The 12,565-nt window shown below is 37.7% G+C and overlaps 1 long non-coding RNA gene across 2 annotated transcripts in view; it reads right to left on the bottom strand.

The window, feature by feature from the left end:
* LOC106507121 overlaps positions 1-10,980 on the bottom strand; it is an 88,189-nt gene extending 77,209 nt beyond the window's left edge. For both annotated transcript variants that reach the window (XR_002341819.1, XR_002341820.1), the window contains exon 1: positions 10,485-10,980. This is a non-coding gene — a long non-coding RNA (uncharacterized LOC106507121). The remainder of the gene's footprint in view (positions 1-10,484) is intronic.

The following is a 12,565-nucleotide window of genomic DNA, read 5'->3' as shown; positions in this document are numbered from 1 at the left end:
TTCACAAACTTCCACTTTTATTAGGTGGTTTCTAGACCCATTTACTGAGTGTGTCAGTTTAATCCTCCTACTGTCAAATGAATATTGTTTGTGGCTCATGAAAGAGAATGGAATTAGCTGTATCGTTTAACCACCGGAAGCCATGATAACTGATAAGCTGGCCATAAATTTATTCTTTTTAACCATTGAATTTTACATTCATTACTCTGCACCTGAAGGCAGTTTTTCTTCTCCTTTCCTGTATTTGTGTCAGTCTTTTCTACCTTGTGAATCATCTCTATATTCATAGAGGATATCACATGAATCAAAAGTTTGTGTGTAGATAAAGTAGTTCACCCTCATATGTTTACATGACTTTGAAGTATTTTTCCATTTAATTTAACATTTTCTTAACAGTCAGACTTTATAAAACCTAATTTAAAGACCCTGCATTTCATTAAAGCACATTACTAAGAATATTCAAAGAATTGACCATTTTCCCTGGTAAATACCCAAGAAACTGTACTTTCTGAATTACTTCTGTTTTCACAAGTTTTCTTACTTTTTTCACAGGAAACTATTTCAAATGATCATAAGAATGTTAATTTTTTTCTAGTCACTTAGGATATGCAATCATGTCTCATTCTCTATTTGCTTTTAGAGCCTCAAGTGAAGAGAGGCTCTTCAGATAGGATTCTGTAACATTTTACAGAAAACATCCATGAAGCACATTGGCCTAAGGCAAAGGAAGGCTACTGGTTCATGTGAAGAGTCTACTAGAAGGGCTCAAGTATCTTGAAATAGCACATTGGGACCAGCACGGTCTGAGTTCAGTCCTGGGAGAGAAGTGACAACTTCTCTGTATCTCAGTTTCCTCATATGTAATTAAGAATAATTATTTCTTAGACCTGTTTTTAAAATTGAGTTAAACAATGCATTTAAAGTGCATGACACACAGCAAAGGCTCAATTAACCCTCTGCTTGTCCAGTTACAAGCATAACATCTAAAATTCCCATGTATCATCTCTCAGAAAGGATTGCTGTGGATTTTATTGTGCAGCATCTTAACATTAAGGCAACGATGCTCTGGTCACCCTGCTTTCCCTTTATACTTTTCCTTCATGGCATTTATCACAACTGCAATTAATTACTCTTTAAGTATAATGTCTATCTTTTCTGCTAAGCTGTGACTCTACGAGGGCCATGTACATTTCTGTCTTCCTTCATTGCAACCTCAGAACAGAGCACAGGTACCAGTGTTTAATTGGTGCTCATTGAATGAATAATGTCCAAGTCTTGTCCTCTAAACTCTCTAAGGTCAACTGCCTTTTACGTGAATCATGGATGACAACTACTGGCACATTTCATGATGAAATATACAATGAAAAATAAGAGAATTTCCAAGACAAAAAAAGAAAAACCAACAGGAATTTTTACCAATACATAACCAAAATAAAGTTCAGCATTTTCGTGTGTTTCAGAGAACATGCTATCAAAGGGTTAATAGCATCACATAACACTGTTGGTCACTTTCAAAAAATATACTGATTCTACTTCAATTATTCTTCAGCTATTCATGTGTGTAGGTTTTGCTGAAAAGATCAATTGGTAATGATCTTTCTATAAGAAGAACATAAACATCATTCTTTGATTTGTTGCTAGAGCTGCTATTTGCAGAGCCTGAGGCTGCTGAAGACTTTACTTTAAACTCAAGGTTTACCTGACACCTTTACTAAAGAAGGGGAAAATATTTATTAGCATTCCATTCTGTGAATTGTCTACCCACTGCCATTATTTATATTAAAGCCATATTAATCCATTAAAAATGAATTGTTTCAAAAATCATGATTAAGGTTCTCTCCCAAAAAAGCAGCAAACATGTAAAGTACTGACTTCCACAGAGCCCACAGCAATGTGCATTTCATTTTCAATGCATTTTAAGTGAAAATTCTAAAACTGTGATAGAAGGCTGGCCACTCTATCTAGTTAGGAAAGGACTAAACTGCTAGGCAAACTTTTTATACATAAGAAGGAATGACATGGAGAGATATTGGCCAGAATAGCAACGATGAAAACTGTTCAGTAAAAGAATTCACAGTAGTTAGACTCACTAGAACCAGAAGATTAATTTAAAGATATAATTACATAGTGACAGATTAATCTTAAATATTCCATAAGGCTTTTAATTAGTAGGTCTTTACAACATGCCATACACTTTACTAAACACTAACTTTTTTTCCACTTAATTCCTATCTTTAGAATGACCCTACAATGTAATAATAATTTTGTGTATTCACTGGATAAACAGATGGAAGCCTTGTTAACAAGTTAAAAAAAATTAAAAAAAAAAAAAACTAGGACCTTAACTGAAGCTCTTTCCTAAATTTCTGGTTCTTAATTGCTATGCTGTGCTCACTATTTAAGCCCAAACTGAGAAGCATTACTACTTGTGCATGTCAGGGTCTCTCAAGCTTTGTGGTGCACTAGTCATATCTTGGGCCCAATAAGTTTTGGTTGTAGGGGCCTTCTTGCAAATTTTTTAAGATATTCGGCAGATCTCTCACCACTACCCACTAGATGCCAGTTGCACTAACATCCCCAGTCATGACCACACAAAATGACTTCAGACATTGCCACATGTCATATGGGGGAAGGGGTGGGATGGCCCTTTGTTCAGAAACGCTGGTGTATATGAAGGCTACTGAAATTTGCATATGATTTATATATCTTATTAATCTGATTATGTATTATCTCTGCCTATGTCCTGAAACATTTGAAAAATAAATAAAAGTAATGTGGGAGTCCAAAATACCATTTTCACTCCTAGTAAAATTATTATTGGAGAAAAAGGCTCATATGTGCCGACCTGTGGAGCTTCCTAATGTTAAACCTAGAATTAAACACACACCCTCGACATGTTACAGGGAGCCGAAGAAAACCACAGGCTTGCCCACCAAAGGAAAATTAAAGAGTAGGGAATAAATGTAAACTTGAACACAAAGACTTCACTCAAAATCTTCCCCAGTAATGTCTCAAAAATCACCAAAAATATCTCATAGGTGCCCAGGAACAAGTTGACTTGTTTCTGAGCCACCATTTTTGCAGCCCACACCTTCTGTAAAAATGAGCAGGGTTCTCATACACATAGAAGCCCAGACCCTCACAGCACCAGGGCGAATGGATGCTGTACATCTCAGTCAAGGAGAGAGTAACTTAAAAGTTATTATATAAGTATGCGGCCCTTTTTTCCTGGGTGCCCAATCAGCCTAGCTTGCGCCCAAAGTATCACCACACCTTTGTAACATGGCTCTTCTTTCAACTTCCCTCCCTGGGGCTCTGAACCAGCTCCATAAACCAGTCAGGGAAACAAGCTTCACTCCATCACCTCCACAGTCATCATAACTTAGTCTCTCCTTACTGAGAATCCGTGGAAGATGACACTCTGTTCCCTTTCAGTCACCAATCTCACCTCCAAAAGCCTTCATATTACATTAGTTTTACAGATAAATTAACCATCAGTTCACAAGCAACCACATTCTGAATCTTATTTTCTGTACTATGAAACATAGCAAACACTTCCAAAAGTGTGCACTATTCAAAATTCATTCTCAGTAATTCAACAATAGCCATGAAGCCTTTGCTGCACAGCAGCATTAAGCAAGAGCCCTGATGCCAAGACTTCCACTGACTAGTATTCCAGGGTTAACCACACTCTTGTTTACATCATGACATACAAGGCGGGAAGGTTGTGCTCAATATAAACAGCTGTGTGCTTTTTCACAATCTTGGAAGATGATGTGAGAATTGTCAGGACACTTAGCAATTCAGACCTCTCATTATACATGCTGACTCCTCAAAAGGGTGACTTTAAACACTATCTCAGCCTCAGGCAGATCAAATCACAAGAAAGACAATGGAGTTCTAGATAATGCCCTACCATCAATTGCCTAAAGAAGTGAAACCCAGCTGATGGCATGAGTTTCTGCCCACAGATGCCTTTGAGGAATTAAACAATATTGTTTTTAGCAACGACAGTTGTAATGAGCCTCCCCTTCTCAAACTTTTAGAAATTGTTATCCAAAAGCAGTCACCAGAAGCGCTATCTGGCAGCTTAGCAATGATTTTGCTATTATTTACTTAAAATGTATACCCTGACCATGTTTCTTAAATAATTTGAAACATGCCTATATATGGCTAATAATGAAAAATAAACATGAATTCACACAACAGGAGAAAAGAAGTTGTTCTGCAACCAAGCACTAATTTAGGCCCTGAGTTTCCTGGCAGTTGCTGAAATAAAAGGAAAAGTGATTTATCACTTACCCCTGACCAACCTTGAGTAATTTTCCCAGAAGTATGTATGTGAATAATGTTCAGTTACATGAATGTACTTAAAAAGCAGTTCTACAAAAGATACAGAAAAGACTTTATAATACCATTTCTTTAAATGAAAAAAATAGGAGTTCCTATCGTGCTCAGTGGCTAATGAATCTGACTAGGAACCATGAGGTTGCTGGTTTGATCCCTGGCCTCACTCAGTGGTTTAAGGATCTGTGGTTGCCGTGAGCTGTGGTGTAGGTTGCGGAGACGGCTGGGATCCTGCATTGTTGTGGCTCTGGCGTAGGCCAGCAGCTGCAGCTCCGATGAGACCCCTAGCATGGGAACCTCCATATGACGGCAGTGTGGCCCTAGAAAAAACAAACAAAAAAAAAGACAAAAAAATAAATAAATAATTGGAAAAAAATACTTTCTTACGTGTGTTGTCATTCAATTTTTAAGCAATAACAGAGATTAAAGAAATAGAGAATATAACAGAACAGTCTTGTCTTTTAAAATATCAACCATTTTACCTATGCTTTTGACAGGAGTTGGCAATCGTTTCAAGGAAGGGCTTTCAAATTAAGGCCTAATGGATAGATATTCTGTTTTAATTTAAACAACTAAGTGTGTTTGTATGCATAAGTGATATATATAGTATGTGCGATGGAGATACACCACTACACATATAGATACTTGATATAAAATACATACTTCATTTGTATGTATAGGAGACAGAAACAGGGCTGATATTGTTTCTAAAATTAATGAGCCTGACTTGCTCACAGCTGGGCAGAAAAGCATTAAAATTTTTGTAAATGTTGGAGTTCCCGTTGTGGCTCAGCAAGTTAATCTGACACAGTCCCCTTGAGGATGTGGGTTCAATCCCTGGCTTCAGTGGGTTAAGGATCCAGTGTTGCCACAAGCTGTGATGTAGGTCACAGAGTCAGATCCAGTGTCGCTGTGGTGTAGGCCTCAGCTGCAGCTCCAATTAGACTGATAGCCCAGGAACTTCCATAAGGCACAGGTGCAGCTGTGAAAAGAAAAGAAAAAAAATTTGTAAATGTAGGCTTAAAGGGCATCCATAAAAAGAGTCAAACTATAATCAAAGAAAAAGTGTAATTATGCAGTTCCCATGGTGGCACAGTGGCAACGAATCCGACTAGGAACCATGAGGTTGTGGGTTTGATCCCTGGCCTTGCTCAGTGGGTTAAGGATTGGTGTGAGCTGTGGTGTAGGTCACAGACGCGGCTCAGATCCTGTGTTGCTGTGGCTGTAGTGTAGGCCGGCAGCTGGAGCTCAGATTGGACCCCAAGCCTGGGAATCTCCATATGCCCCATGGGTGAGGCCCTAAAAAGCAAAAAAAAAAAAAAAGTGTAATTACCTTTAAATGCCTTAATAGCTTAAAACCTCAGAGCTTCACATTCTAAATCATGGAAGAAAAAAAAATTTGACCCAGAAAAAATAATCATAGGTAGAATGACCTACCAGAAAAGGCTGCCTCTGACTTGCTGGATTGAGTTCTTTTACTGGTTGTGTAAGGAAACACCAAGAACTGTCATATTTATTATCTTGGTTTAATGGGTAGAATACAATCCCTTAAGTAAGAAGCCTTTGTTCTCATCCTAGCCTCATCACTGCCCAGTGAGAGTTTGGACAGATCACCAGACCCTTCAAAGCCTTAGCTCTCTCATCTGTAAAACAGAGATAATGATTGTATCTACTACATAGAATTGTCTCAGAATGTGTGGGAGGCATAATAACCACTCTCAAAGTTGTCCACCTCCTTACCCCTGGAATGTGTGACTGTTACCTCATATGGCAAAGGGACTTTGCAGATGCAATTAAGTTAAGGACCTTGAGATGGGGAGACTACTTTGTGTTACCATGGAGGATCCAGTCTAATCACAACATCCTTTACAGTCAGGGAAAGAGCTGTGATAATGTCATCAAAGGTCAGTTGATGTGATCACTGGCTTTAAAGATGGAGGAAGAGGCCATGGGCCAAGGAATGCAGAAGAGCCTCTAGAATTTGAAAAAGGCAAAGGAACAAATTCTCCCCTGAAGCCTCCAGAAAGAACAGTATCCTGCCAATAACTTCATTTTAGCCCAGTGAAACCTATTTAGACTTTTGACCTCCCAAATTTTAAGATAAAAAATATTGTGGAGTTTTTAAGCCACTAAGTTTGTAGAAATTTGTCTGCAGAAACCATAAGAAACTAACCTGGAATTAAATGAGAAAATACATACCAAATGTTAGTACAATGCCTGACATACTGAATGGTCAATAAACATGGTTAACACGATAATGATGGATGATGAAGATGCATATTTTTGTTCTGCTAATAATTTCCAGAAAGTTTACCTATTAGGATAAATTGCATGAAACTGCCAATATTCGATCATTTTTATAGGTCCAACCTAATACTTCTAAGCCTACCTTGCTCCTAGACCAAAGCAATTATAAATCCACGTGGGACCCTTCAACAAAACCCTCATGCAAGAGACAGAGGTCTCAAGCAGCACAGCTGCAAAAGTAGAGCCTTCTTGAGCCCACATTCCTTTGTGGGAGACAGTGAGAAGCAGAGCCCCCCACAGTCATGTTAGACTAGTAGCATGACTGAGAAATAAATTTCATGCATGGTAAGCCACGGAGACTTTGAAATTATTTGTTACCATAACTTGGCCTCTCCTACTCTGATCAATAAAAAGAAATTATATATATTTAACAATTTCATGATTCTTATTATAATTAGTAATTAGCTGTCCTTATCCTTATAAAAACAATGATTTTCAAAATAATTTGAAAGAAATTGTTTTGGAGAGAATATTGGGGACATAATGAAATAGCAAGGAAAAAAACTGAAGCATCGGATATTATAAATGAAATAACAGTCATCAGAAATAAAGTTAGACAAAAATTGAGATTTATGCCACTGGTTTATAACACTCATAGGAAGAAAAGCAATATTCTAGGTTTCATAGTGCCAGAGAACAGACATTCTTGTTCAACATTAATGGATAGTGTATGTTATTACACACTATTATTGCTTGTATTAGAATTCTAGACAGATGTTCACCAGCTGACAACATAACTCTTTGAGAATTTCAAATAGAGAGAGACCATCTGAGATATTAGACTGTGAAAATAACATTCACCATCAGTGCTTCTCAACCTTTAATGTGAATAAGAATCACATAGGGATTTGGTGGTAAATGCAGATTCCTAAGCTCTGCCTCCAACTATTTATATACATATGTCTAAGAAACCCCCCCAAGTGCTAATTTTAGCAAACATCCCAGGTGAGTCTGATGCAAGTGGTTTAAGTGCTAAACTTTTGGAGGAAAGTATGTGCTAATCATTATAAGCCAGTTAGTAACTGGCTCAAACATAAATAAAAAACACCCTCCCCACACATATTCCAATGATTGCCTTTTTCCCTTTAAATTTGTCTTATGAGGTTTTTGTTTTTGTTTTGTCAGTGCTGGGGAATCTCTATTTTTTATTTTTATTTTTCTATAAAATTTGTGCATATTTAAAGTGTACAATATGATGTCTTGATATGTACACAGTAGGAAAAGATCACTATAGTCCTACTAATGGAAATATTTATCACCTCAGAATTATCTTTTTTAATGTAGTAAGAATACTAAGATCAACCCTCTTAAATTTCAAGTATATAGTGCAGTATTAGATTTAATTTTATTATATTGGAAATGTTTTTCTCCCTTTATATATTTTACATATTTTTCTTATACTAATATTTACATAATTCTTCCAGTAGCTTGAATGTTTACTTTGTTGCAATAATCAAAAATACTTTTTCTAACAAGTATATATTTCTATGAGGATGTGTTACTTTAATTTTTAGTATTAGTGACATCATATTTTAAAGTCTTAGTACCTTCTCAATTAGAACAACCTATGAAAATTGTTAAAAGGATTAAATGAGGCATCTATGCAATTAGAAGAGTGCTTAGAATATCGTAAGCCCCGGAGTTCCCGTGGTGGCTCAGTGGTTAACGAATCCGACTAAGAACCATGAGGTTGCGGGTTCAATCCCTGGCCTTGCTCAGTGGGTTAAGGATCCAGCGTTGCCATGAGCTGTGGTGTAGGTTGCAGACGCGGCTCGGATCCTGTGTTGCTGTGGCTCTGGTGTAGGCCGGAGGCTACAGATCCGATTGGACCCCTAGCCTGGGAACCTCCATATGCCGCTGAAGTGGCCCAAGAAATGGCAAAAAAAAAAAAAAAAAAAAAAAAAAAAAAAAAAAAAAAAAGACAAAAAAAAAAAAGGAATATAGTAAGCCTCAATAACGTTAGCTACTATTCAGTAGAACATAAGTCTCATGAGACCAGAGATTCCCTTTTTATTCATTGCTGTAATTTTTTTCCAACACATAAAGGACATGATAAATATTTGTTGGATGGATGGATGAGAAAGACTATGAAAACTGATGTTATTACTATCACCTGCTTAGGTTTACACCATCCAAAAGCTCAAGGATTAAAACCTCTCACCTGTTGATAGTTTCAGATGATTTTACGATCTTCCCTTCTTTGCCTGCCTCACCCTCATTCTCACATTTTTACCACCACTACCCAAAATATATAGTCCTCCTGGTTTCTAATTCTGAAAGGACAATATTTCAGAGTTGCCTCCATCTAGAATTCCCTGAAGTGGAATGACTCTTGCTTCAACCCAAGGCTGCTCAGCAGAACAGGATCTGGCAATAGAGGCTGAGAACCACTCGGGCAGCTGGGGAGCCTCAGGTATGCCAGCAATCCATTAGGTCATCTGATCACTACATTTCAGCCATTCTGTGGAAATTAACAGTCTCCTGTGTCAGGACACACAAGATGCTCAAACATGAGTGATGGGCTGCCGCAACCCATCGTGACAACATCATGTGTCAACAAGTATCTTTGTGCTAATGAGAGGACGTGACCCACTTTCATCCAATTATTTCCTAGTGCCTTTAGGGGGGGTTTCTTCCTTACAACTGTGGATCTTTGAAACTATCCAAGACATGAGAACAGGGCTTCTCATCGAGGTTGTGTATTTCAAAGTTCACTATTACATAGCTTTTACAATCACCCAAGCAAACATACGATGAAACCAATACAATTAAATTGTGAGAAAGAGAAAACATTTTAAGTCTTTACAATCTTCTAAAGATGCCATGCAGCTGGGTTAAAGACTTTGATGAAAAAAATTTATCAACCTTTCAAAAATCAAATCATATGAATGCTATCAAACACTGCGACACACTGTCCGAACAAGGAAATCTTGACTCACAAGTTACAACACATCTGCTAGTGATTATTACGATGATTTTATTCCCTAATTTTGAATAATGGTTGTGTTCCTACCTTTTAAACCACACAGACATACATTGTACATGACGTTAATGTTACATTTGTTTCTCATTATATGCGTTTCTCATTAACAACTAATTAGTCTTGATTTTTCCCTTTAAATTATATAGTATTAAAAGAAATAGACCTTAAAAAATGTCAACAGCAGTCAGAGTGAACTCAATATTAAAGAAACTAACAGTGCTGGCCTACAGTTAACCTTGCAAGCAAGAGTAAAAATTGACCAAATTGTATGTTGAAATTAACCAAAAAAGAGAGTGAAAAAAAAATATCAGTTTACATACTAAATTTTCCTTTGTGAAACAGTTTATATTAGATTTGAACCACCGAATTTTTTTTATCCCTCTTTCTTCTCACAATTGGAGATCTGGGTAATGTATGTTTCTTGAACAAAAAAGAAAAAAGAAAAAGAGGAGGAAAAGGAAAAAATTGCCTTCCATAAATTACACTACATGAGAAAAAATTTTAAGTAATTAAAATATTATTATTAAAATTGAAAACATCAACTTCCAGATGGAAACATCCTAATGAAGTTGAAGGCAATTCTAAACAATATGCTATATGAAAAAAAATTGAAGGAGAAAATTCTTTTCCTTTTTTCTTTGTTATAAATTCTAAAATGTGACATGTCACTTGTTAGAAATAAAGATTATAACATTCATCCCATCATTAACTCCAATACCTGACTGCACTGAATTTTAAAATAGCAGGGGATCCCAATGATGCCATGTCTAGTCCATTAATAATTTTAAATAAGTCTTAAAATTGTCCTAATTATTTGACTAGAAGCTGAGCACGCCTAATTGCTTACCCAGCCAGCAACACCACATCACGGGAAGAGATGCCCATAGCTGTAGGCTTCCTGCAGCGTGAGGAGGTACAAATTCCGCACGTCCCCAGACTTCACCTACCCGTCAAGGGTTCACGGTAAAACAGTCCTGACGTTGACGTCTCAAAGACCCAACAGCTGAAACCACCTTAACAAGGTATTAACACTGCAACACGCTTCATAAACTGTTACCAGCTGGAACGTGGGGGTGAGCGGAGTGAGGCCTGGGAGAAAGAGACTGGGGAAAAGAAAGAGGTCATTTCGCAGTTGAAAGGGACAGAGAGTAAATTGAAGAAATAAATGCGGTGGGGCTGTGTGTATAACTGCTTTGTTTGGGGACAAGGTCTTATGCAGAAGAAAAGTTCAAGTCATATATGGCTCCTCGAAACACTGGAGGTATTTTACACTGCCTCTTCCACAGCATCTCAGTTTGGAATCTCAGTTGGAAAAAGTTTAAGTGGTGCTCTTTTTTTTCTGTTGTCTCAAAAAATTGAAAATTTCTTTAACAATGTGCTCCTAAATGTTTCATGAAGATGAAGAAAAAGAAGGAAGAAGAGGCAAAGGAGGAAGAGCAGAAGGGAGGAGAGATGACGCGGGGGGTGGGGGGGAGAGCAGGAGCGGGGAGTGGGAGAGGGGCAGCGGGGGAGGGGAGAAGAAGGCACTGGGCTTTCAAAACTTGAAGCAGCTGAACTCAAACAAAGTAGTCTTCATTCTAACCAAGATCTAAATCAGTGTTTGTCACACTATAATGTTCTTGAAAATTACCTGGAGATCTTGCTATAATGCCACTTCTGATTCGGTAGGTTTTAGAGTCTTGTTTCGGAAAAGGTCCACACTGGTGCCGATGCGGCTGGTCCGTGGACCACACGGATTAGCGATGACATAGATTCCCTGGCGTCTTAGCAGAAGTTTCTACCAGATGGATTCATTCAGACAAAAGTTGTAATCAGTCTGTTTTGCTCTAAGATATTTAAAGTAGACTTAATATTTGGCTCAACTTTGTGACTTCTCAGTTATTTCTCTTCTGTGTACTCTTGGTCATATTCTCCACGTTTCCGAGCTGCATTCCACAAGGACTATTTGATCATTGATATTTGGTTACGGTTCTGTTATGCCCTGATGTCCTACATTTATTTAATTATTGATGAAACATTCAGAAACCTATGTACTCCTCCCATTCAAGGAAGAAGTCAGTTTCACACTAGTTAGCAGGCCCCCTAACAAGCCAGCACTGGCCACAGGTAAGAAAAGCTGAGTGCAAGGTGTGATGAGGTCTCCAGAACTGAGAAGAACAGTGTATCTCACGTGGCAGAGGTCAGGTTCTGCAGACAGTGAAGATTTGAAAAAAGAAGGAATTAACTCCTACCTAGATCTCAGATGTATTGCTTTCATCCTATTTGTTTTGTTTTGAGGGTTTTTTTTTTTTTTTTTTTTTTTTGCACAATAGAAAAAAACTACTTAATAGTGGACATTGAGAAACACATCCTTGAATGAGAATCCCTGTTCTCAAGTCTCGGGTCATTCCAAAGATTCAGAACTGTAAGGAAGAAACACGCCTAAAGGCAGTAGGAAGTAATCGGGCAGTAACAGTGAAAAAATGAGGAACTGAGGGAAATGCAAAGAAACAAGGCTAATTCTGTATGAATCCAAATATCTAGTGTTTTCACTGAGAATAAATATCAATCCAAGTGTTCGATCAGAAGGTGTAAAAACTAGCCACTGGTCATCTGAAAAACTAGCCACTGATTTCTCAGCCATTTACACCCGTGTCACGGAGTCACAAAAGTGATGAGAGAGGTAAATTGGGGGAAGTAAACCATTGTTATTTTCACCTTCTTTATTGTTACCAAAGGTGAATGAAAGATGCTAAGAAAGCAAGCTGTTAAGAACAGGATAAGACTACATAAGAAACTAAATTTTATAAGAGTGAATAAAATAAGGAAAAAGAAACAGTCATATTAGTGAGCACAGTACACCGTGAATGCAGCATAAGCTGTTGTGATGGAATTGCTCTGCCAGGGACCAGAGAGAGGAAGAGCAGAGAATCTCAGGCAAAGGAAAGG

This window comes from Sus scrofa, chromosome 2, assembly GCF_000003025.6.
Source record: "Sus scrofa isolate TJ Tabasco breed Duroc chromosome 2, Sscrofa11.1, whole genome shotgun sequence".
NCBI lineage: Eukaryota > Metazoa > Chordata > Mammalia > Artiodactyla > Suidae > Sus > Sus scrofa.
Note: the sequence above shows the minus strand (reverse complement) of the source record. Positions and strands in the feature narration are given on the sequence as shown.